This window comes from Vanacampus margaritifer, chromosome 9 (genome assembly GCF_051991255.1).
Source record: "Vanacampus margaritifer isolate UIUO_Vmar chromosome 9, RoL_Vmar_1.0, whole genome shotgun sequence".
In the NCBI taxonomy this organism is placed as follows: Eukaryota; Metazoa; Chordata; class Actinopteri; order Syngnathiformes; family Syngnathidae; genus Vanacampus; species Vanacampus margaritifer.
This window is the reverse complement of record NC_135440.1, coordinates 20,862,232-20,889,080: the sequence shown is the minus strand read 5'-3', so window position 1 is coordinate 20,889,080 and position 26,849 is coordinate 20,862,232. Positions and strand designations below refer to the sequence as shown.

Genomic DNA, 26,849 nt, shown 5'->3' with positions numbered 1-26,849 from the left:
TCCGAAAATTAAAGGATGGAGATTTTAGTATGCTTCATATTCCGCTGAATCCACCAACTGCATCACGTTTGGCTGACGGAGGGGGGCTACCCGGAAGTGACCTGCGTGACGTCACTGACGGGGCGTGTCCATCTCCGCATGTATATATATGTTCTTGGAGCAGCCATGTCCAAGTTCACAGTGCGTGTGATGCGCGTGAATGGAGAGCGCGAGGGAGCCGCCAGGGGGAGTTGGAGGCGGAGGGGGGTGGAGGAGGAGGAGGATGGGGGGGGTAATGGTTTTTTGGAGGAGGGGGGCAGAGCCAGCTTGGCGGGAAATAACGGGACTGCCGCTGCCATTGGAGGACAAGGCAGCGGCGGGCGTCTGAGTGGATGGACGCTACACGCACGCACACGCACGCACGCACGTCACGGCCCGGCGCGGCCGTCAAGAGCGCGCGCGTCAGCCTCCGCCGGCTCACTCGCCGCTCACTCGCCATCAGTACGCACGCACCGCACGGGAGTCTCCTCTCGGGTTCGGATGGTTCCGGTTTCGGTCCCAGATATTGCGTGAGTATCAAACATCACCACTATTATTATATTAATATTTTTTATCACTCACAATAATATTTGTGTTATTTAATTAGGGGAAACGCCATCCCTTGCATGTGGTTTTGATTGTGCGCCATTGCCATCCACTAAAGAAGCCGAATATAAATAAACCACCTGAAATCTGATTTATTTTAACAATATTGTGCGCTTGAGAGCCAGCGCTCGATCACGTGCATGCGGGACGATAAACAACGTGCACGTGCGCGCGATTTGACGTGATTTCTATTTCTAGCATCATCATTGTCATTATTTGAGCATTATTTCTCGACGTGCACGTGCATGCAAGCAGCAGGCACCAAGCAACACAAACTAACACGAAGCCACACTTTTTTCTTTTTTTTTTGTAGTCCTGCACGTTGGCGCCGTGCGCGGCCACGTGAGTCACATCGAGAAATGATGAGGATTATGCCAGCAGAAGCCGCAGTGCACGCGCGTTAATAATAAGACAAAAAAAGTGCAGCTGGGAGGCTTCACAAGGGGGAAAATGACATCACATGTAGCATATAAAAATATGCATACACACTCGTGTACACGCACGCGCACGTTTGGATCAGAACATTTGGGGTGGGGATGGGGGGGGGTGGGGGTGGATTATGCAAGCTTCCACATGATAGCCGTGAGATTTGCGTGGAGGGAGAAACACACACACACACACACACTTACGCGCACGCGCGATTTAAAAGTTTATAATTGGACGTATAGTAAACAAAATAAGATTAATTTAATGTTTTAGATTTTATTATGCTTCATATTAAATTTCAATACAGAAACACATGACATGGCGTTTGTGTGTGTGTGTGTGTTGTGTTTGTGTAAATGCAAATATACAAAAAATTTGTGTGCACCAGTGTGAAAATTGTGTTACATTTCACATGATATTCCACAGAGTGTGTTATTACAATATGCACAATAACTAATTAGGCCCGTGCATTATTAACATTTTGAAAACACGTGCGCATGCGTCTTTAGTGTTTGTTCAATTTGCGGAATTAAAATGTTGCATCTCCTCTTTCTTTGCAGACGCACGCACTCACGCACACACGCAAAGGCCTGACGATACGCGCACGCACTTTGTAGGTAATTAAACACTCACACACACACACACGCGCGCGCGCGCACGCACGCACACACACACACACTGCAATTGTTTTAAGTAAAATATTTTGTTTAGTTCATTTTTTTTAACACCAATAATACTAATTCACCAAGTGTAACAATCATTTCAATGCAAACACGTATAAATCGTATAAATGACGATGATACAAAATTGAAATGTTTAAAAATGCAGTATACTGTATTTAAAATGAGTGTGCAAAAAGAAATGATGCAGTGGTCAGTAAATTTAATAATTCATGCTGATTGTTGTGACATATTAAAGGAAAGGACGAAGAAGTGCCTATAAGCAGAAATGAATAACTATTTAAATCGTAAATAAATGTATTACTATGAATTGGATTATGATTTTTATCATCACTTCCTTTGCATATTGCAAAACGTGAGATGAGTGTGAGGGTACAAAAAAAGTCAAAAGGATGCAATTTAAAGTGTTGATATTACATTTTCTACATAAAATTAACGAAAATAACAATTAATGATATAATATATTGTAAAAATAAATTAGATTGAAATACTTGGGTGAATGACTCATTTAAATTCAACCCTAACAAAATGTAAAAAGCTGTTAATAATTAATGAAACATACATTTGATGCGTGTGTACGTGTGCGTGTTTGTTACAACGTGTGTATGTATTGCAATTTGACCGTGTGTACTACTTACTTATCCCCTCTGTTTGCCACGCATGTCGGTTGTTTTCGTCTTCCTGTGATAGCATGTAGCACACGTGCTAACATCTAGTAGCATCTGTGCTAACACGTAGTAGCATCTGTTTTAACGGCACGGCGTCCATGTTGACTGGAGAATATTCCACCGCTTCCTAATATATCGCTTCATCTCCTCCCTTTCAAGTGGGGTGGGGGTGTTGGGGGCGGGGGGGGGGTGTTGGGCACACAGAGCCGCTTTAATTAGACGCACCCCTGTGCCATGTGCCCCACTGTGTGTGTGTGTGTGTGTGTGTGTAACATTATCGTCATCTGCTTGTGCATTTTTGAGTGTAAAAAGGCAACGTGTATGTTGGTGGATTTTCCCCTTTCTGCCCCCTCCACGGTACCGCCTCCCCCCCTGCGGCTTTTGGCGCCAACCTGAGCGTTGGCATCAGATAATGCAAATCAAGACCAGCGTCTTTCTTTTGTAGTCCAACAGTCGGCATCCTGGTCTCATTTAAAAAGAAATTTTGGTCCAGGCGGGGGGGCGGCGTTAGAAGACGTCACCCACTGGCGGGGCTCGCCCGGTGAGTGACGTGGGTGCGCCACAGGGGGAGCCGGGCGCCAGGCAGCGGGCTGGTTTGAACCGGCTAGCGCTCCACCTACCACTGCTTTTCTACAAGCTTCTTTTATGCATTTTATGAAAAAATGGTTGAGCCCAGAGCATTTGCTTGTTTGTTTCATACAGAACGCAGCAAAGTTGGACACATTACCACAAGTGGGTGTCAGGTGTTAAATGTTAAACCTTTGTTCGGGCTTTACGTTATTTCCTTTTACATGGTGATCCTACCTTCGATGTTGGGTAATTTGCTAGTTGAAAAAAACGATCTTTGAAAAAAGCCATCTTTGACAGGCAGCGTGAAAGGGGTGAGTTGATTTTAACCCTTATTCTGCATCGGTATGTTTCAAACAAATCAATGACATGGGAAAGTCTGAATTTGGTTAAGAGACTCTAAGAATCTGGAAATGTGCAGGAAGACTTCTACGCCCAATTCCATGTTGGTACCTTTCAAACAGAACTTAAAGTAAAGTTGACTTTAACTGGCAGTGTGAAAGGGGCTACAGAAGCTAGTTCCAAACTAGGAAATTTGCAGGTCGACCATGGGGCTCTATTTTGTGTTGGTACCATTCACACATACAGAATGAATACATAGGGGGAACAAAGGCTTTTAGGGGTACACTCTAAAAACATATGGGTCAAAAATAACCCAATTACGGATCAAAAATGGACCGATCCACTTTATGGGTTAATTTGATCCTACTTTCTGGGTTGCTTTATACAAAATAAATTTTTGGGACCCAAGCAGATATGACTTATATTTAGGAGTTGTTTTACACCTAAAGATCAATTTTTTCACTCTAAGTCGTGTCAAATTGACCCAACTCTAGGATCGGTCCATTTTTGACCCATAGTTGGGTTATTTTTGACCCAACTGTTTTTATAGTGTAGTATGAAAGGGGCTACAAATTCTACAGTGGTGCCTTGAGATACAAGAGACTTGATGTGTGTGTGTGTTGTTATGCCCTTGCTTCTACCTCCAAGGCCAGAAAATTTTCATTCTGTACCTTTCAAACTGAACAGCAAAAAGTTGGAAGACGGCACAGTGTGAAAGGGGTTATACTCCCAAACCATGATATGAAATTTACGTGTCAACTTTGACCACGCAAACATTGGAAAATGTGAAAAAATTCTGGCATCTATTGCCCGTGTGAAAGGGGCTTTAGCAGAAATTCTAGTGTAGAGTAAAATCAGTAAAATCTTTTGAGCTTCCTGATTGGCCAAGGCCCTTAGTGACATCACAAACTAGTCGGAATGGACATTTTGTGGCTACTGTAGCACGAGTGAGGATAAAAAACAACCTAATAGGTCGCCGACGTGTGTACTGAACGAGTTTGTGTCTGCTCGCAGGACGGCGACCGCTTGGTCCAGACTAGTCGGCGCTGGAGGATGGGTGGAGCCTTCGGGGTTGATTGTTATCTTTGGTTATCTAGCTGTATGAGTGATGTACATTCTTCATAAAGCTAGATAACCGAAAGTAACAAGAATCCCATTACACTCCTGGAAAGGCACCAAGACCCCTCGAAAGGACCTCGCTATGCAAGAACCAAAAAGCGAACGGGAAAAAGAACGCCCGAAGGAGTCGGGGGGAAGCAGCGAGAGGTAGAGTACCAGGTTTTTCTTTTGTCCTGCAGATCCAGTGGTTCACAATCATAAAATGCGGAAAACACGCGGCCTTGAACGCATCAATCAGGGGAAAAAAATTAGGAGAACGAGGCTCGGTTTGTAATACTTTTAGATTTTTCATTATCGTTTACGTTTGATGTTGTTTTGACTTTTTGTTTTAATTAAGTTCATTTTAATTAGTCTACAGAACAGGCGAGGTTTTTCGAGAGCGTATCATACAATGTGTTTGTTGTTATTTTACATGCATATGAATGAACTTGTCCGTACTGTAAATGTGGCATTTCTTTAAAAAAATTAAAAAAAAGTTGCATCAATACATACCTCGATATATTTAAAAGTGGAACGATTCAAATTGGTTAATTCAATTAATTAATTAATTCAATTCAATTAAAACCGATCATGCCCACCAAGCGGTCAGTCAAATGGTGACAGAGGGGCTAACTTTATTTGGTGAATTTTCAGGGATTTTTTTGGGAGGGTCTTATTCAGAATTCCTACTGAATCACCCCCAAAAAGTTTTTAAAGACTTTATAATAATGAACACCCAATTTCAAATGTAGATCAAGCTCATTTGTTCTAATTTTCAAGGGGTGTTACTAAGCGATTTTTGAGGGGGTGGTGTTAAGATTCAGAACCTCTAAAATATGGACTTGCCCCACAAAATGCCGTGCTTGAAACTTTTTTTGTGCTTCTACTAGGCAAGTCCACCCAAATAATTTCCACCAGGTGCGACTGAGTGAATTTTCTGTCATCTTTTTTGCCCCGCCTCTCTCAAAATACTGCTATAGAAGATCCATATGTGTCATTTCTGGGCTTATGAGCATAGCATTGAGAAAGGGGATCACTTGTAATCTAATAAGCCGCCCCCCATGATCCCCCGTGTGCGGGGCGGCATGCTGGAGCTTAGCCCGGGGCCCGTCACATGGGCGGCGTATAAAAAAAGAAAAGAAAAAAGACCCCGCACCGAGTCACCCTCCGAATCCCGTTTGAACTTTGACAAGTCGTTTAACAAGTTGCTAACGGCTAATCAGGTTTCTAGCCAACATTCATTGGGCCGGGCTTCAAAAGAGCAATGCATGATGGGAAGAAATACTTTTTTTTAGGCTTCATTGTATGAATTATACATACTGTGTTCCAGTTAAGAATTTGGTTAATCTGATTTCCTGCCGGCATCTGAGCCTCATTTTTTTGTGTCATTTCTCCTCCTTTCTTACCGTCCCACCTCTGCGTGAAAATATGTTTGATTTGAGTGTTGCTGGGCTGTTGTTTGATTTGGTGTGATGGTTGGCTCATAACTACGTGAATAATTGAGAAAAAGTTGGCAGTGTTCGTCAGTGTGAAAGGGGCTAGACATCCCGAGCTTAGGCCGATGAAGAAACCCCTTTCATGCCACCTATTAAGGGCAGTCATTTTACGCCTTGAATAGGCTTTGGCGTGAAACACAAAAGGGTGGGAGAGGTGAGTGTTGGGTGTGGGTGTTAATCGTAACGTCCAAGTCCCGACTTTCTGTTATTCCCCTTTCACACAGCCATTGTCCGTTCTTGAACCAGTATAATTTGCGTGTTGACTTTCAAGTTAGCATCAGAGGCACACCCGAGATGGGACAGTGGCTGTGTGAAAGTAAACAGAGACAAGCACCTTGCCACTAAACCTTTCACACAGCCTCAGTTTTGCCTCTGTTGAAATGAAATGCCTGATGGGGTCATGTTGAATGACAAAAGGGGGGAGGGGGTATTAAGGGGGCGGTGGAGGTGGTGGTGGGGGTCCGATGGGGTAATCAAGCAGACAGTACCCCCAGTGAACAATCTGAGCCTTTAGCTTCTGTGGCCGGCGGTAATTGGTCAATCAGATCGGCAAGGCGGATGCCCGCGATGGCTGATTGAAGGTGTGATTTCTTTTCTGTCCCTGTAAGATGGAGGGTTGGCCCCCCGCCGGCGGCAGCAAAGGGTCCAAGACCGCTGCTTGCCCCGCGTTTCCAATGGCATGTGGACACTTTTGCTGTCCCAACAAGCAGCAGCGATTTGTCCCGCTGGAATCACATTTGGGGAGTGTGCGCAGAACTAAAATTTTGAAGTGCTCCTGAAAGCCTCTTTCACACGGAGATACAGCAGAATTGAAGAAGTGAAGCAGGCTATTGCAGCAACTGTGTGCACATTCACACAGCAACAATTAGATGACATGAGGGCCCCCACAACAGGGTGGGAGAAGCAAACGTCAGGTTCAACTTCATACCCATCCTGGCTTTCTACTACCCCTTTTCACACAGCTGCCGACATTCCTCTGATACTACCTCAGAAGCAGGCAAATTTCGACCTCTCAATCCGTGTTGGTTGACTGAAATCCTCACAGAGGGCAGCTTTGACGAGCAGTGTGAAAGGGGTCACAGACACTATTTCCCAACCGCCAAGTTCAGCATATTACGTGGTGATACCTTTCACACAGAACAGTGACCACCGTAAAAAAGCTGAATTTGATCGGCACTTTCAAATTAGGAAATTAGCAGCTTCACTTCATCCCTGCATTCCATGTTGGTACCTTTCACACATAACAGTGATATGGGGATAAAGGGGGCTTTGAACGGCAGCATGAAAGGGGTTACAGATACTACTTCCGATTTGAGAAATTCTCTTCTTGAGTTTGACTCTCTTATGTTCCATCAGTGCTCTTCACACAGACACTGCAAACGGTGGAAATTATGTCTTAAATAGTCAGTAGCCTGGAGGGAAAATGCTTTGATAGATTGCGTGAAAGGGTTTCTGAATACAAGCTCAGAAGCTGACTCATTCATAGATCTACCCATTATGCCTGTCTATTTTTGTGAACAGGGAACTGGGGGAAAAAAATCAAAACAGCAATCTTGGAAAAAGTTAATAGTCTGCATGAAAGGGGTTAATTTGTCAGAATACGTTGTTAGAAACAACGAACCTAGTGCTGGATAGCTCCTTTCACATTATCGGCTCAAGCTGGCTTTTCACATATTTTCCAATTCCTACTGTATGAAAGGTATCAAAGTGGAAATGGGTGTTGACGCCACTGTTTTGCCCCGGGAGAAGTGTTGGGGTTAAACTTCACACCCACCTTGCTGGGTTTCCGCTATTTCCTTTCACACAGAGATACTACCTCAGAAGCCAGAACATTTTCGACTTAAGACCCTGTTCTGTACCTTTTGCACATGTACACCAACAAAGGCAAAAGGGGGGGGGGGGGAGCTGGGGGAGCCGGGTGCTAGTTGATGTTAGCTATACTGCGCATTTATTCTGCAAGTGTCAAGTAGAAAAACAGCCATTGTTCCCCCCCCTAGCCCTCACACATCCCCTTCCACCCCCCCAGCAGTAGACTTTACAGTCAATAGAGCAAGTCCACTTGTCACCCCGGGACAAAGCGGCCCTTTGCCTCCTTTTCAGTCCCGCCGGGTCCGAGCAGCCAGACAGTTTTCTCAATAAGACCCTCTGATTCTTAAAGCCCCCCCCTGAAACACAACCCCCCTTTTTCCTTCTTCTTCAGACACCAACAGGGTTTAGAAAATGGCTTCAGTGTTGTCCAAAGGAACAGCAGCCCTTCTTGTCACACGGTCTTGAATGTATGACCACTGCGCAGTCCTCACACAAAGAGATTAGTAAAAGGTGTACTTTCCTTAACTGCGTGGGTCCAAATATGTTAACTGTATTGGTTTTGAGCCAAAGGCCCCCACACCTCAGTGTACCCGGATCTGGCCACACGAGCCCCGTGTGTTGAAAGCAATTGTCGCTGTCAATTATTTCTCCAATTTAACCTCTTAATTAGTTCATTTTTTATTAATTATTAGCTTTAATCTGGAAATAAGATATTGTTATTATTTTTTTTAATTATTTTTTTTTCTTAAGTCACACACAATAAAATGGAGATGTCACCTACTCCTTCCCTGTCTATACCTTTCACACAGAGCGACATCCAAGCCAATATAGCCACAACAAAACAAGCCTTGTAAAGCTTTTACAGTACGGGGAAAAAATTGCCGTGAAAAAATTTGTCAACGTAGCCGACGTTCACACCTCCAGCCCGAAGCGCCAACCTAGCATTGTGACGCTCGACACTATATAGACCTATTTGCATAAGGCACTTTTCTGCACAAGGACGACGGAAAGTGGGCTCCACTCCAGAAAAAAATGTCAAGTGCCAATTAGGAGAGGTTTGCCGCCCATTCATGGTGCGACCACTCCTCCCCCTCCTGTCCCGCCGCCTGTCGCCCACCGTGCTTTGCGCCCCAACTCTCTCACACTCCCTAGTCACCCCTTTTTTTCTCTCCGTCTTGCCACCAAATCTTCCCCCGGGTGACACGGCAGACAAAAGAGGCAGACGAGAGCGCCCCCTTGGCTCGTTAGTCACGTCTCTTTGTTGCGTCCTTTCCATGAATGTAGTAGTTTGTTGCGTATGTTAGCATTGTGGCTAAAGCCTAACATGTGAACCTTGAAAGTTGTGAGAAGAAGCTTTATGTGTGACATGCTAAGTTATGCTACTTTAGCAATCTTATGGAAAGCCGTATTTCGTTAGCCTAATAGCACGATTGCCTACCTGAATTTTAACTGTTACCAAATTAATGGAGGAGGGGGAGGGGGGGGTTAAATAGTCATGTACTCGTTATAAATTTGAGTTTCTTCTCATATCGCACAAACATGGCTTAAACAACTATGCTATAAGGCTAACCATTTTTTCAGTAACCTTGATAATTGGTTTAAGGTCTACAGTATGTACTAATACGGTGTTTAAAATATAAAAAATATAAAATATACCGTAGTAGTGGAAGGTAGTAGTTGTAAAAATATTACTGCAGCCAATTTAACTTGGGTTTTGCATGTGCTAATTGTGCTCCGTCATCTTGGATGCCTAAATCACAATAATTTAGCCATGTTAGCTTGGTCAATGGTCTAAGATTAATCACAAACACATGAAGCATAATTTAGCATGGTAGCTTAGCTTTGGCCTAGTGGTGTTCAAGATTTACCCATGCTAGCTGTTAAGTAAAAGTACTTATTCATTTGTGAACGCCCAAATTGTATTTATTGATTTAGTCTGCTTAGTTGAAATGTGACCTAATAGTGTGCATTTAGGATTTACTAGCATAAACTGTTAAAAGTGCTTATGGTATTGATTTGTGTGTTCCCATTTCTAGCTAAAAGCAACAAAGAATAGCCACCTGATGCACATTGATTTGGTCGCACTAGCTTTGAGCAACTTACCAGTAGTCATTTATGGATGCGTGAATCACCTTCATTGATTCCGCCTAGTTAGTTTAGCTTCAGACTAAACAACAAAATACGACATGATAGAAGCGAGATGCAACTTGAGCTCAATTCTAGACAAAAAAACAACAACAAAAAGCAGTCATGATGCGCCTACTTAGCTTATCTTGTGAGCTAACAGTACCTAGTCATCAATCACATTGAGTGATTTGGCTGTTAGCCTAGCTTTAGGCTAAACAACAACAAAGAAGTGGTCTGAACTGAGAAAATGTGCAGTCACTTCTAGACAAATAAAAGGGTGCATTTGGAAATACTTTAGTGTTAAACTACCAGTCAGCTTACCTAGTCATTTGTGGATGCATGAAGTACATTTATTGATAAGCGGTTCAGATGGATGGATGGATCAATATTTAGCTGTTAGCTAAATTTTTGGCTAATAAAACAACAAAAACAACAAACTGGAGTGAACTAATGACTGACAAATTGTGCTCATTTCTAGACAATAAGTAGCTACGTGATGACGTTTGCTTAGCTTTCATTGAACAGTATTAGTCATTTGTAAATGTAAATCAACTTGAACGATTCAGCCTGGTCAGTTTAGCTTTTGGCTAAACAACAACAAATTGGACTGACTGAAAAACAACAACAAATTGGAGTGAATGAATGACAGACGATGTGTCATTCATTGTCATTATAAGACAAAAACTTAAAAAGTCACTTTTGGGGCATATAAGCAAATGTGGCTAATTTCGCCATCTACCGCCATCTTCTGCCACTTTCCGTCACCTTCTGTCACCTCTCACTACTCTGACTTGTGTTCTGCTCTTGTCTTCTCCCATCTTTTCCTCTTTTTTATACTCTTTCATTCATTCATTCATTCATTTAGTCAGCCAGTCGGCAGCGTGGCTCCCGCCCTCTCCTCGGTTCTCACACGCTTGGATGTGATTTGCATGCATTTGCATAATGAAAGTCATTTGCATGCCGGGGGGGGGGGGGGGGGCAGACTGTACCATGAGAACACACATGAAAAGGTGTGTGTGTGTCTCGGTGCGAGTGTGTGTGTTGATGGGAAAATGGCCTCTGATCTTTGCTTCTTCTGTGCAGGCTAACGTTGGCCAATCTGAAAATGACGAAGAAGAAGAAGAAGAAGAAGAAGAAGAAAGAGGAGGAAGAATCTCCTCGTCCTCCTCCTCTACTCCCCCTTCCTCCTCCTCCTCTTCCCCTTCCTCCCGCCATCCTCCTTCGCTCCATCCTGGCCACGCTGCCCCTCTTCTTCCAGCTCGCCACCATCTTGACGACCCCGCCGGCAAGTGCAGGTATCAAACCCGCGCCGTCCGCCATCTTTAATCACCGCGTTGTTGTTGTTGTTTTTAATTGCCGCGCCGACGGGTGGGCGTGGAGGTGGGTGGGGCACCTTTTTTGTGCCTGGGTATTAAATCACGAGGAGCTTCAATGCTTGTCTCTCGCGAGGCTTTCAGCGGGCATCTGTGCACCACGGCACCATCTTTCTTTCTTTGGGTGCCATCCTGAGAGGAGGCGAGGCACATGTGCCACACACACGCGCGCCGCGCGCACACACACACACAGTCACACAGATTTATGCCCTTTTTGTTTTAATATAATTTTGACTTAGAAGTAAATACTCCAAATTGTCTCTATTTATATCAGTTAAATTATATTTTAGGAAAAAAATAAGGTTTTTATTATTAAAAAAAAATATAAAAAAATATATATATATTTATTTATAATTATATATATATATATATATATATATATATATATATATATATAGAGAGAGAGAGAGAGAGAGAGAGAGAGAGAGAGAGAGAGAGAGAGAGAGAGAGAGAGAGAGAGAGAGAGAGAGAGAGAGAGAGAGAAATTCAGTGATGAAAAAAACCCTATCCTTTTTTTTGTACACTGAAGATTTTTTTCTGCTTTTTTTTCCCCTGTCATTTTATTCATCTTTGACCAAGTAAAAAAATAATCAAGTGAGTTTAAGTGTAAGTTAGTGCTGGCTATAAGGATAATATGCAAGGTGGTACAAGTCCAGTATTGTTCCCCCCCCCGCTGCAACGTGTGCTTACTGTAACTTTTTTAAACCTGCTTAAATCCGGCTTGCGCCAATTAGCGGACGCTAAAACAATACGCCATTATATCCTTGCCACACCACCGACGCCATTTTGCTACTATCCTTCCAACCATTTTGACTCAGGTGAAAAACATTTGATGTTTTTGTCTTCCATCATCCTTTGTCACTCTTGACATTTACTGTAAAACAGACACATCAAATATTGTATATTTAAACATCAATATGTTGAACTAAACAATATAAAAATAAAAGTTTGCTAGTTAATGCTAGCATGTAATGTCAAATGCTAGGCTAATGGAAATTAGCATAGATTTTAGAGTCATTCTAAACCATCAAACTACTTTAAAAGGCATAATTTTTCTCTGCTATGTGTGAACAACAACTACTACTACTTGTATGTTGTATGTATGCATGTTGTGGCACAACGTGGTACTACAGTGATGGCACACGGTTCTAAATTTGTAAAAATTAAATTTGTGTGCTATATACTCTACAACCGAGAAAAAAGTGATCGTTTAAAAATACGTGATATAGTGGAGACGCGGACAATGTACCGCAATCGACGTAGCGGTGTGCTAACCAATGCCGGGCCGGCCTCTATTTAACAGGTGGTATATTGAGCTTAGGGGTTATTTGGGGGTTCTCACCCGTCGTCAATTTATTGTGTAAATTATGCAGAGCTGAAAACAAAGCATCCATGGCAGACAGTGGAGTGGCGGCGCGGGCTAATGAGATGATGAGGAGCATGGGAGCTGGTTGAGGTTTTTTTTTTTTGGAGGGGGGGGGGGGGGGGGGTATGGCCAGCAGCTTGCGTCTGGATCTTTGTATGTAACAAGGGGGGTCTGGAGGCTGACTGGCAAAGAGGGGGCACACACCTCACCAAACTGCAGCTGCCTTGGGAACCACTGTGGCAGGGGTCCCCCCTTCCCGCCCTCCCTCTTCAGCGCTGGCACGTAGGGGCCCCCCAAAAGTCTGGCTGCGGGCCTGGGGGGCCTGGGAAGCACTTGAAGTTCACGGCCAGACCTCCTATTGAGCTGACAGTCTGACTGTTTGCTCAATCGGGGCCGCCTATTCAGGGCGGCGGGGGGGTCACGGGGAGGTGGTGGGGGTACGGGTGGAGGGTTCTTGGGGGTGAAGGGGGGTACCCACGATGAGACACGGTAACTATTCACACAGGGAGAGTGACGGCATAAATAAGACGGGAGTAAACCCAGCCTGGAAGTTTGTATTGAAACGCTGGTTTACATTGTTAATTAGCGGCGTGCCTTCCTCTCACACTCACACACACACACACACGCACCCACACACGACATCATCATCCTCAGCTGCGCCACATGCTGCGGCAGTAAATTGTCCATTAAGCAGAGAATCCACTGTAGTTCCTTCAAAGGCAGCAACAATAAGTCAACAAACCGACTATTGGGGCGCCATCTTTCAGCCACACCCCCTCAATGCCACCACCAATCAGCATCTGCCATTTCTCAGCTAATGAGATGCAACCACGATCGGTCAATTTATCAATTTGATTGAATTTAGAGGGATGTAAGATGGTCAGGAAAGAAATATCATTAAAGCAGGTCTGGCAGGGGAAGGAGAGCAAAAAAGAAGGTATAAGAAAGAAGGAAGCTGGGAAAGAAAACATCAGTTCTGAAGAGGAAGGATGGGAGGAGGTAACGAAGGAAGGCAAGTTTTAAGCTAAGAAATAAATTAAAATAAAGTCTGATAAAAAGAAGGAAGGGTATAAAGCAGAGTTGGAAGGAAGGAACAAAAGTAGTTTGAATCAAAGGAAGGAAGGATACAGGAGAAGAAGGGAAAAGAAGAAAGGAGGGAGTTAATTGCAAAGATTGCTACGTTAGCTTTTAGCATTAGCCACTTGTTGACTACAAACTGAAAGTGTGAATGGCATATTTGAGTTCACCAAAATAAACTAAATCAAGTTAGTATGTTTGTTTGTGTTACTTAGAGTAAAACAACATAAGTCCTGTTACTGTATTCTTGCAGGTGTACCTAATAAAGTGTCTGTAGTGACGGGTGTTAGCAGGTTGAAAATGGTCGTTAGGGTGACTGGTACGCGACAAGGCGCTAATGCTAAGCGCAAGCATGTGATGCCGCCTTTAGCAACGGCTCAGACCAAAATGCTTGGAGTCTTAATAACAAGAGCGCGGGTCAATGAGTGCACAATCGCGGCCTGATGGCATGCTAGGACATAGTTTCAGCAGCCCGAAAGTTGGCGGCCATGTTGAGCGCTACGTTAGCTTCTGGCACTATCCACTAGGATAGGTAGCTGCCACCTCTGGGCGAGAAGCTAACGATGCAGTGTACGTCTTTAATCAGTGCTCCTTTACTGCAGTGTATGGTGGTGTACAACTTCAAGGAGAGATGTTTACAATATTTTATTGAACTCAATAGCCGCTGGCTAGGTAGTTTGTGGGCTAGGCTAGTGCTAGAAGCTACCGTAACAGTTTTTATTACATGCCACTTCTTGGCAATTTAGAGTGCAGTAAAACCACTTTAGAGAGTCGTTCATAATATCTTGGTTACCTCATTTAAGCCGCCTACGCATGCAGTTGGTAACTAGCTAGTGGGTAACTAGCTAGTGGGCTGTACGAGAAGCTAATGTAGCAATCTTTTTTACTCAGTGGTCTATTGCAGTTTGAGGTAAGATGGAGTTGCACTGTGAGCTGTTTCGAATGTTTTGACCATCACATTTAGGCAACCACACTGGCAGCTAACTAGTTGGCTAGCTAGCAGCTAGTTTGAGAAGCTGACGTAACAGTCTCAATCATTACTTATTGTGCCACCTCTGCAATTTTTGTCAAGTATAACTGTAAGGGATGCTGTTCTTTCTTGTTTTAGGCATATGTGCCCAGTCGTCAGCTAGCTTGGTAATAGCTAGCGCAATAAGCTATTGTAGCAATCGACGTCTGTACTCAGTGCTGCTTCGTAGCAGTTTGCGGTAGCGTACAAGTTTACAGAGATTTTTGTTCCTTCAATTTTAGTCTTTACTTTTAGGCCATCCCCACCTGCATTCTGCAGTGCGAGACGCTAACCTGGCCGCCATCTTTAATCTTTTCTCATTTTCATTTGGCATGTTTTAACCCTTTCACGCCATCTTTTTATTGTCAGGTTGACGGATGCCAGAGCGGGAAGGATTTGGGTCACGCGGATGCCGTTCGGCCAATCAGAGCGGAACAAGAAGTTCATTGTGGAGCGGTCATTGATGATAATAATAATAAAAATCACACTAATAATAATCATAACAATGAATGAATCTAATCATTAATGAGCGATGGTGTTGTCGTCGCTCGGACTGGTGAATGTGAGACCCACGGCAGCAGTGAATCCTACTGCACTGTGATTGGACAGCTCGTTTGTCAGCTGGAGCACCGGCCAATGAGAGCTGTCGCCTTTAAACTCTATGCAAACGCCCCTTTTTCTTCTGTCTTATGTCTTTCGTCGCCAATTTCCTCTCGGCCTGCGGCACAAACACGCCTTCATTTCCTGTTCTTGACACACGCACACACATACACAAATATTCAGCACTATCACAGCCTAATTGGCTCTCTATTAATTTTCGGCAAGTGGCAATTTTCCCCCGCATTATTAGGATTGATAATCTATGCAAATCTTTTTAAATGTGACTGTAAATGATCTCAATTCAAGGGGGCGCTATTGGGCTATTTGTGATGCCCCAATCATGATGTTGAATGCAGAATTTTTATTTTAAAATATATATATGTTTATGTATATTGTGTAAGTTGTTTGTGTGACACAACAACAGCTGTGTGTATTCACCAATGTGCCTTGTATGAAAAGTGTGTTGCAATAGTATTAAATGTTTACAATGAAAACAATGCAAATGTGACTTTTTGGGTGCATTTTGTGTGTTTTTTTTATGTGGAAATTCATCACATGTCATAATATCTTTTATTAATATAATATTCATGTTCATCGTCCACTACCGAGGTCTTTTTTTTTTTTTATGTCTATAAAATTGTTATATTATTGGAACAAAATGCAAAAAAATTCAAATTAAACATCCAAAAAATTATAAAACAAACAAAAATAGCTATAAAAACAACTAACTAAACCAACATTTAAATGGAAAACAATATACTTACAAATGCAAAATATGGCATTATAATTTGAACTTTTTGCTGATTGGCTGGCAGAAATCGCATTCACATTCAGTGTTTCCATTTCCTTTTGCTATATTGTAGGTCAAACTAACCCTTAAAACATAGACTACTGATATTTATTTTTTATTTACATTTTTATAATAATATCTACTAGCCTATATATTTTTTTATTAACCCTACTGTTTCTTGTTCCAGGGTCAATTAGACCCACTGCAATTACCCCCCCCCCTTTTTTTTAATAGTTACAAAAAATCATTTATAAGCAAGAACACAGTAAAAGTTCTACACAATTTTATCTTAAAAAAAAAAATGTTTTAAACTTATTTTTTAAGCAGTGGTTACACTGACCTATGAAACAAATAACAGCACCAAATATGGGTCCTATAGAAGGTCATTCCAACAGATCCTGGATCAGATACACACATTTAAAACGTTGAACTATTTCATTTTTAGGCCATTTTATTTTGCGTTCGCGGTGCTTGCTGTGATTTTGTTTAATGCTAACACACACAAACACATGCAGAATCCAGCTGCATGCGCATATGGACGTGCGTTTTTCACTGTCCGACGTCACATATGGCCACTGTGTGCACACTAGACACACACACAGTCACACGCGCGCGAACATGCACACGATTCATTAGCATTGTCATGCAAACGAGGGCGCAGCGCAGTATAAAACAAATGAAATGTGCGTCTTCGCAGTACAGCTGTGCCGCTTCTTGTCTTTTATGAAGTGTGGCCTAATTCAATGAGGAAGCTTATTAATGCACCCCCCCCCCCCATTTCTTTTCATCCCTCCCTCTCCTCCCTGACGGGTGCGTTTTATGAGCCGCCTCCGCCCGTGTTTACAGCGTTAAACATCAGCCGGCTTGCAAGTATTCCAGTGGCCTTATAAAGCAGAAGCCAGACCGCAATTACATTACAGTACATGCTGTCAGAGCCGGCCCAAGATATATACAGTAAGCAGGCTAAGCACCTGCTTAGGTCCTCCGTCACCACTAGGGGGGGCACAGCAAGAGCAATTAAAAAAAATATAATAAAAATCAAAGCGAGAAATGATAAAAAGCTACTTGAGATCTTCCATGGCACAATAAAGACGGTGGACTGGCAGGGATTAGCATTATGTTGTCTTTCAGATGGCATAGTTAATTGTGAGTTTACTAGCATAACCGCTAAGCTTGTGTAACAAGCTATCAAGAATGATACCAAAATAATAATGTGTTTGCGAAAAATAAAATTGGTGCTTTCTTTTTATGTCTCTGTAGATTGTCAGTTATTCTGGTCATGGTAATCTACAAAGGTTGAATCGAGGCAACAAAACATTCCAATATGACTTAGCCAACTATGCTATTAGGCTAATGACATTTTGCTCTGGAGTCTTTTGACAAAGCTAAAATGGCGGCAGTGCGAACCATGAGTGGGCCAAAATGGTTGCTCTTTTGATTTTGATGGTCACGATGGTTATTGGGTGGGGTCCAAATTTGAGGTTTTTGGTTGGCGTCCAAGTAGCACACAATGGCCATTGCTATGCAAGAATGTCTTCCTGGGGTCTTTTCTCAGCTTTTTGGAGGGAAACCAAGAACTGTATGGGAATGTCAGCGTGCTCCGTGCTAATACATCACCTTGCTAGCAGTCTCCTCAAGTTGTAACATCCTCCCTCCTTTGCCTCCTTACTACTGGACAATCTTACAAGTCTCATTGCTTCATTGTATCCTGCCTCACCTTCTTGCTAAATCATCTCTTGCTGTATCTGATTAGCATAGCACAGAATCTGACTAGCTAGCCTACTCACCTCCTCGCCACCTTCCCTCCTAACTAATTTATCTCCGTGTCTTGTTTTTCCACCACGCCTCCTCACAGCCTCATCTCCTTGCCACCTCTTGTCCTCACTGCCTCCTTTGTCAGCTTGCTTTTTTTTCACCTTTGCTTTTTTGCCGAGTCATCTCCTGACCCCCTTGCAACTTCATCTATTTAACTCCTCACTTTCTCCACATCCTTGCCACCTTCCCTCCTCACCTTCCTAGTGCCAACTCATCCCCTCGCCACCTTGTGACTAGGTTCCTTGCCAACTTTAAACATTTCTTGACAATAATATGTTATATGTAACGTCACTTGACATTCCGATTAATATTACATTTGTGGAATATCAGTTATGAAGCAAAATCCTGCCATTTTTATCCATCTCAGGAGGCGGCCATTTTGCCAGTTGCTGTTGACGGAAGATGACATCACAGTTGCTCAGGGCTCAAGCAATGATTAATCACAGCTCAGCATTTTTCTGACGCTGAACTGTGATTGGTTGTAACGTGAGACCTGAGCAACTGTGATGTCATTATCACTCAACAGGCAAGTGACAAAATGGCCGTCTTCTGATATTGATAAAAACTGCTGGATTTTGCTGCTTAAAGTCATCCTTAAACATTTCATTACAATAATACGTTATATGTGACCTCATTAGTCTAAACATGACATTCTGATTAATATTACATTTGTGGAATATGAGTTATGAAGCAAAATCCAGCCGTTTTTATCCATCTTAGGAGGCGGCCATTTTGCCACTTGCTGTCGAATGTAGATGACATCACCGTTGCTCAGGGCTCAGGCAACGACCAATCACAGCTCACCTGTTTTCTGAAGCTCATGTTTTCACTTGACAGCAAGTGGCAAAATGGCCGCTTTCTGATACTGATAAAAAACTGCTGGATTGTTTTGCTTATCTCATATTCCACTATACGCAACAATAACCAGAATACAGTATTTATGTATTTATGTATTTATTTAAATGTATTTATTTATTTATTTATATATTTGGGGTGTGGGGGGGGGGATTGACTTAAACTGTTTATCAAAATATATCTTAATTGCCTCAACTTCCTAAAACTGATCCAAAATACTTAGAATTATACTCCCTGTATTACACTTTATCAAACATGTTATTAGATAGTAAAAGCTTCACATCAAAAAAAACATTTTTTTTGGTCTTTTAGCAGCACACAACTGAGCTGTAAAAGCTGCCATGCTCAAGCCCTGCTAAAAAAAAACAAAAAAAAAACAATAATCATGTTTTAATAACATCTATTTGTTATTTTTATGAGAGGCTTTATGTACATTTTGAATGCAGGATGCTACACTTTCATTAGCTGAAGCATTTTAACACATCTCTGAGTTGGGCTATATTGGGAAAAATTCTGGAGCTGAGTGTGTAGTGAGTAACTGATGGTCACTAAAAAAAAAGCAATGTTTGATTGCAATAATATAGTAATTTTTAGTAAACTCCGGTGTATAGTCGACTATAAAACGCCTACTAAGAGATTTTGTTAGTCGGGAATGAGCGAATGATCCCCAAGTTTGCCAAATGAAGCTGAGGCTTGTCGAGCATCCAGATCACAGAGGAGAGGACGCCAACCCGGAGGGTCGCTTTCGTGGAATGTCAAGTAGTCGTCGGCGAGGGGGCCCTCGCAAGCGGGTGAGCCATTTGACTAATGTTTCCCCTTTTACGCCATGTGACAACCCCGCCTTCTTCTTCCCACCCAACCTAAAGTAAGCCCCTCAAAACGTGCCAGAGACAAGTTTCGGGTGATGTCATTCATATGCAAAGCAGGCGTGCAGTTGAGTGTGTGTGCGTGTTGTTGGAGTGGCTCATGGCATGACTTGAAGGACCATTACGTTACGTTGCCATTAAGACCATTATGCTACATTTGCCTGTCAGCAGCCAAAAGATCCCTGGGAAATAATTTGCATATTAAATCATTCGGTGGTGGGAAGTAAGCAAGTACAAATACTTTGTTTCTGTACTTAATAGATTATTCTATGTCAGGGATGGGCAATTTAAATGGCGGAGGGGGCCACAATTTTTCATCAGTGCTACTGGGGGGGGGGGGGGGGGGGCACATAGTACACTTCCTAATCACATGTATGACAAAAATGCTGTTTTAAATATGGACAAAATGCAGGCAAAATGCATGCTCTTTTGAAACAAACAACAAAATAACAACATATTGTAATTTTTGTAAGGGCTATGAAAATTACCATTTAAGGAAGGCACAAAATTGCTGAACAAGAAACCAACATTAATTGCCAGAAGTCATTATCTGCATTTTTTTTTCTCACAAAAATTAAATCACTCAAAATTATTATTGATGTACTATGTTTGTCCTGGATAGCATTCCAAATCTGTAAAAAAAAATAAAATAAAATAAAAAGTTATGAGGCCTACTCACGCTGTAGTATAGGGCCGTGTAAACGCAGCTAAAACATGCTGGTAATGTGTGATATTACAATATTGCAGTTAGGCACTCGCAAATTCGAATATTCACCCCCCAAATATATTTTTCAATATGTTTTCATATTTTTTAATTTCCCCCATTTTCACCCTGTTTTTTTTTTGTAGACAATGTATATTCGATGTTTATCAGCGTTTTCTGAAGCCTTTTTTTGATTTCTAATTTTTTATTTTTTATTTTTTTGGGGGGGTGAATCATGAAAATCCAGAAAATAAAATGACGGCCATTGAAATGCTTTAAATTCTTTGGGTAAACACAAATATTATCAAAAAATATTGACAAAAAAAAATAGATGAATTTGTAAATACACAAATTCATGAGTACTGTATGTACTGTAATGAAGGAAACATAAAAAACAAAAAAAAAAAAATTAATGGAGTGGCCACTGTGGATGTGCGGGCGTGTCAAAATAGGGTTGTTGCTTTTTTCATCCTGCGCAGATGACAACAAAAAGTGTAGGGAGGTAAATTAATTCTGCTGCAATGTTGGGGGAAAAAAAATCAGATACACCAAATCAACCAGGAAGTAAGATCAAAGATGACAACAGATTTTGTGTGATATTCCCCATCAATGGCTCCATTTAAAAATAATGTTTGACTTTACCATCTTCCACAATCCTCTTGAGTTCCTCACCTTCTAATTCTTTGCTACCTTGCCACATCTACTACTAGAAAAAAGAAAGAAAGCAAATAGTCTGTGTCGGGGTGAATAAAGTGTTTGTAGGTAGCGAGCACCGCTTAGCGATCACTGAGCGGATCAAGTGCGTGACCTTCATGTGACCTTCAGGCTGCTTGGACTAATCTTGAGCAGAGAGCAAAAGTTCAAATGCCTTCATTGAACTCAAACACCCTCGCACACGTATACACACACATGTTCATAAGCATACACATACACACACGCGCACACACAGTGATTTAGTCTCCATTGAAGCCGAACACGTGTTTGTTTTCTCCCCCTGTGACCTTCAGGCCAGAGTTCACCCTGCCTAATAAAACCGCTCTTAACCTCTCAACATGGCCGCCGCCCTCAAAGGAGCAGGGGTCAAAGGGCGGGAAGCGTGTCGAGATGACATGCTCGCAAGATGACCTTTCACCCCTCGGCCTGCTGCCGTCACATCACGACTGAGACATCCAAGATGGATGATCTTCAATTTAAGATTGTTTTTTGCATTTGTAGTTTTTTTTTTGCATGTTCGCGTGTGTGCTTGCTTCACCTCACCACTTCACCTTCCTGTCACCTCAGCTTCTCACTTCACCGTCTCCTTACCACCTTGCCACTTAGACTCCTCACCTCCTCACTGCCTCACCTCCTATTTAAACTCACATGCACACTTAGACGGTGCCATGCTTCACCTCTGTACACAGCTCCTTGGTTGCCGTGGTAACAAGATATCTCCATGCATACTGTGTGTGTGTGTGTATCCCCATTAGCAACACTTGTTCTTGTTTCATGTTAAGACACACACACGTACTAAAATTGAGAACTGGAATAGTTGCCGTGGTAGTGCAGTAGTGGGTGGGTTTTTTTCCGGGGGGGCCCTCGTCGCATCAAGGGCCCCCCATGTGCTCCTGTGCATGCATGTTCGTGATCCCCTCAGGTTAGTTGTTGAACAGCCTGATCCTCGTGACCCCGCCTTCCCCTTCCTTCAGCAGCTCTGATTGGATTACACCACATAGCTGTGCTATCTGTGTGTATCGCTATGTAGCAGATGTTTCTAATATTTTGACCATCTTCATGTGACGTCATCTTACTAACAAACTAGTGTCAGACACTAGATAATATACCAGTTATGTTTTTATTGTCAAGTGAAAAAAATAAATAAATGCAGACTTCTGCCACCTGCTGGTCAGGAGAGTTATCCACGGTCACTGGGCTGATTTCATTCTTCTCCACCTTCTTCACCTCTTCATCTCATTGGCTCCTTGTTTACTATTCACACTGCCACCTGACCTCCTTGCCTCTTAATTTCCTCCCCTCGTCACCTCACCTCCCCACCTTTTTGCCTCTTCACCTCCTCGCCACACTTCCTCACCTTGCCGCGCCACCCCCTCACCACTAACATTTTGAACTGAGTAACAAATAGTGCTAAATTAGCTCAAGATACCTACTGAAAAAATATATAATAAATATATATTTTTTTTCTAGCTTCTTGCCAGAAACTGGTGCTTTTCAGGAAGGCATGATGATGAATCTTGATGTTATTTTGTCTCATATGTTGCTTCACATATCCATCGCTTACTACTTTATAACATCACAACACGTAGCATATACTAGCTTTGTTAGCCCATCAATGACATTTTGAGTTGTGTGTTAGCATTTAGGTAAACTTGTGTAGTTTTGTTAAATACGCAACATATAGTTTATTTTTTTATTCTTAAAGTATTATTTTATTTTTAAATTTTGATTGAGAATGGTGATAATAAGCTTGGAGCAAAAATTTTGACAATTTTGAATTGTTGCAGCATCTCTAACTCACGACAAAAATCAGCTGAGTGACAGCTTTAAATAAACAACAAAGAAGGGCAGAGTTGACATTTCAAGGCAATAGCCAAGGTGACCCCCACCCTCATTACCCCCCTTGGGTCAAGGTTGAAGTCGATCACTTGACCTCCATGCGGATCTTGATGGCCTCCTGCTGTTTGGCACAATGAGCAATCAGCACCAACAAGACTTGATGATTACACACTCAGACCCCGAGAACCACACGAGCTTCTCGGACCTCAACCCCACATCCGTCGTGTGCCTCGACGTTGTAGGCAGATAGGGGCCGTCTTTATTGAGTGAGGGATTTATGACCTCATAACAAGTGATCTGCAAACTTCCTGGTTGCGCCTGATTGGACGGAGTCAAGCCTTGCTGGACAACTTTCAAAGTAAAGCATATTTCTGAAAAGCCTGAGGCCCGCTGAACATATTGATTGATTTATGACCCCATTATCAGTATCATTTATACTTCCTGTTTTCACCTGATTGGACGGTGAATTCATGATGTCTAACTGCGTGAATTTCTTGAAACCTTTCAAGGTAAAATGTATTCCTGAAAAGCCATAGACATAAATTAAAAAGCAGATCAATTGATTTATGACCCTATTAATAGTTTAATTTACACTTCTTATTTGCACTTCATTGGGCGGGGGATTTGTGATGTCAAACTGCTTAAATTTCTTGTAACCTTTCTAGGTAAAATGTATTACTGAAATGACTTGAATGAAGAAGCACAGAGATTGATTTATGATCCCATTAACAGTGTCATTTACACTTCCTGTTTGCATCTGATTGGACGGAGATTACCTAATGCCTAACATTCTTCAATTTGGTAGCTTCCTGGAAACTTTTTTGATTAAAATCCCTTCCTTGAAAACAATGTGCCAGAAACTTGAAACATGCGCATATGCATAATATTCATCGATGTCCTTTACACTTCCTGGTTTGCTCCTGATTGGACGGTGGCTTCCGGATACCAAACATCACCCTGAACACGGACGGCAGCTTGATGGATACCTTTCAAAATAAAATGTCTTCCTGAAATGCTAGATAGCTGTGTAGAATGGCTGCTTTATGTGCTTATTAATGTGTTCACTATCATTCAGTGTTGTCTGCACTTCCTGGTAGCACCTGATTGGACAGTGGCTCCCAGATGTCACTCCAACATGGTATCTGATTGTAAACCCTTCAAAAGAAAAATGTCTTTCTAAAATTCAGGTAGCCGAGTGATTGATTTAAAACCTCATGCAAAACATACACCAAAATGTTAAGACAAACCATAATTTAACACCAAAATGGTAAACCAAACCACAAATTTTAGCAATGAATGTCCATTAGCTTAATGCTAGCAGAAATTAGCATAGATGTTAAAGTAATTCTGCACCGCCAAACAGCTGTCTGCTACTTTAAACACTCTCTCAAGCTTTTTAAGAACAACAAATAGTTTTTATAAAATGTCTAAACTTTTAATGATATTGTGTTTGTTCAAGTGCTAACATTAGCATTCCACATTGTTGTAGTCCTGACAACATACAATAGCATACATGATATGAGTATACAAAGACATTCCCAGGCTTTGACATTCCAAACAGGCCACGCCATTGATGATGCGGCCGTAACGCGCCACATATGTTCCCCATCCCGTCGCAACTCTCTGGGATTAAGCCTACCAGGGTCCCCTCTAATAATGTTCCTTCATGGGTGCCCCACTCTTCATTAAAACACAGACAAGGGAGGTATGTCGGGGGTGGGGTGGGGTCTTCCAGCCTGTCTGCATGGGAGTGTGGGAGCGAGCGTGTGTGATGTGTTTGCGGGGGTATGGGAATTGACTTTGCTATTAAATGACTTGACTAAGAGGAGAGCCGCCGCAACAATTTGCTGTCTGGCCTGCACAAAAGGGGAGTTCAGAGTTCAAATAAGTGCGAGGGGTCGGAGGTGCTTTGTCATGTTAATGCCACCGCAAACAAGTCATCGTTGTCAGCATTTGGATGAATTTGAAGCTTTTTTCTTTCTTTTTTTTCTAAGTTTTGATTGCAGGTGTCTAAGGGGCGTGGCCTAGTGAGTGACATTGAGTTTGAGACTGGTTGGAGCATCTAGTCAAATATTCTAGAAAAAAAGCAGGTGTCCACAAAACCCCCTTTTGACATTAAATTGGGGATAACTGCAAATAATGTTTGTTTGTTTGTTACCGGTATGTAGAAAACAAACTAAATATTATGTTGCATTTTTTAAATCAATGAAATGCTAGCAACAGCAAAATATTTCATTTCTGTTAACAGAAAAAAATTAAGTATGAAATCTTACTTTCAAATAAAATAGTTTGAGTCCTCATATTCATGAAATTAAGGCCAACAATTTTGGTTATCATTTTATTAAGCAGTCAGCTTTTGACATTTGAAAAAACAAATTAAGTTATTTCAAATAATGACGCTATTATGAAGCTGGCAACTGTAAAATGTGAAAGCAGGTAAATGTAAAAATGCATGAAAGTCATCATACCAGCCAAAATGAGTAGGTAAATAAACCTATAATGTTGGTAGCAACACACTAATATGCTCTGAGCATTATCAATTTGAAAAATTATACATGCTTATAGAAATTGAGAGGATTGACATGGATGCTTCAACGTTCTATCAGCATTTGCATGCCATTGGTCTCGGCCACCATCGCGATCACTCGATCACTTGAAATGAGGCTGGTATCGGCCCGATACCAATTCGTGGTATCGGTTCTCGCCCATCCCTACTTATTATTAATGTGTGTGAGGAGGAGGACCTTGGTCAGGAGAAGAAGAGGCCTTGCAGAAGAGGCCCTAGTGGAGGAGGCCTCACGGAAGAGGAGGAGGAGATCCAGGGCGTCTGCTGGGGAACTCCTAATGGGAGCAGACAAGCGGCTGACGGAGTGAAGATGCTTAATTGGCGGCGAGTCGTGGGAACGCGTAAACAAACAGCTGCCACCTCGGACCCTCGCGCTCATGAATAAAGTGCAAGCTGGCAGCTGCGGCATCTAAACAGCCGAGAAGAAGAAGGAGAAGAAGGAGGAAGAACAAGAAGAGATTAGCCTCGTTTTAATCCTCCTCCAGTGGCGCTGCACGCACACACACACGTATGTGAACAAAACGTGTGAACATACATGCATTTAATCCCCTCTCTTAAAAACATCTATCTGCCCCCACACACGCACTACACTATCAGCACAGAAGATACGACAGTCACGCTTTGCTGATTTTCTCACACCTCAAATGGGAATTATTCATTCAGTCATTTCTTATATGATCAAAACAAAAAATATTTATTTTTCAGACATTTTCAGCGCAAGGCCCGCAACAGAAATGGCGCAACAATTAATTCACATCACAGAAAAAAATACACATATTTTAGCATCCAGAACATTTATTTTGTGCTCAATATATTTTGTTTTATTATACTAATTTTAATTCAATAATTTTTAATAAATAAATTTATATTTTTTGTGCTGTAGGAAAAGCAGATAAAATATGTAATAAATAACAAATATAATAAAAATATTAATTATATTAAATATAAACAAATAAATATGTACAAACAAATAATATTATAAATAAAATACTGTGTATAAATCAAACCAAATAAAATTAATATAAAATATATATGGGAAAAAATATGAAAATAATTTCTGACCTTCGAAATACATGGACAAAATAGCAATACATTAATTTAATATTATTAAAAATATAATTATTATTAAAATATTTGTTTTGGTGATACCCTAGGGCATAGGTGTCAAACTCCGGTCCTCGAGGGCCGCAAGCCTGCAGGTTTCCCTCTTCCAACAAGCTGATTCCAATCAGTAGGATGGTTATCAGGTTTACGCATAGCTTGCTGATGAGCTGATCATATATCAGCTGTGTTGGAGAACAGAAACATCCAAAACCTGTAGGACTGCGGCCCTCCAGGACCAAAGTTTGACACCTATGCCCCTAGGGCCTAGGCCACCTAAGGTTAAAAAAAAAAAGAAAAAAAAAAGCTGTTTTCAGAATTTCTTTTTTTTTTGGAAG

General features: G+C 41.9%; 1 long non-coding RNA gene across 2 annotated transcripts; it reads left to right on the top strand.

Annotated features, from left to right (window-relative positions):
* The first annotated feature begins 254 nt into the window (after nt 1-254).
* LOC144058438 (uncharacterized) lies at nt 255-15,770 on the top strand. Of its 2 annotated transcripts, XR_013295436.1 has the most exons (5): nt 264-548; nt 1,611-1,667; nt 4,322-4,573; nt 10,921-11,132; nt 15,032-15,770. It is a non-coding gene; the product is annotated as an uncharacterized LOC144058438 (long non-coding RNA). The 2 variants fall into 2 exon arrangements; XR_013295437.1 differs by lacking the exon at nt 1,611-1,667 and having other exon boundaries at nt 255-548.
* Nucleotides 15,771-26,849: the final 11,079 nt, after the last annotated feature.